The 369-nt window shown below is 34.7% G+C and overlaps 1 protein-coding gene across 1 annotated transcript in view; it reads right to left on the bottom strand.

The window, feature by feature from the left end:
• Positions 1–88: 88 nt before the first annotated feature.
• Positions 89–369, bottom strand: part of LOC119587083 (protein abrupt-like) — a gene marked incomplete in the record, with an annotated part of 13123 nt that continues 12842 nt past the window's right edge. Inside the window, 1 exon segment of the mRNA XM_037935834.1 lies at positions 89–369.

Here is a 369-nt window from a genome sequence, read left to right as displayed (position 1 = left end):
TTACAAAGATTAAAATCACTAGAATTATGATGAAATAAAGAGGATGTCATGTAAATCAAAAAAGTGCAAAGTTGGCCAAAAGCAAAAACAAAAACATCAAAGGTTTATTAGAAGACACTAAAAACATGACCAACATCAAAATACACGTGGTATGTGGACAAAGGCTGGTAACCTTAATATGAAATTTAAGTTTTCTGAAGGTGCTAGAAGAAAAATGAAAAGAGATGAACCAAAATCAAGAGTGCATATAATATTTAACTGCATGAAGAGGATGAAACAGGGAGCTGTCTTTACTTAGGAAGCATCAAGGGGTTCTAATCACCTGGTGACTAGACATCATACCAAATCCCACAAGAGTTCACCTGCTGC

The sequence above is a fragment of the Penaeus monodon genome, chromosome 22 (genome assembly GCF_015228065.2).
Source record: "Penaeus monodon isolate SGIC_2016 chromosome 22, NSTDA_Pmon_1, whole genome shotgun sequence".
Taxonomy (NCBI): domain Eukaryota; kingdom Metazoa; phylum Arthropoda; class Malacostraca; order Decapoda; family Penaeidae; genus Penaeus; species Penaeus monodon.
This window is presented reverse-complemented; position numbering and strand designations above follow the sequence as displayed.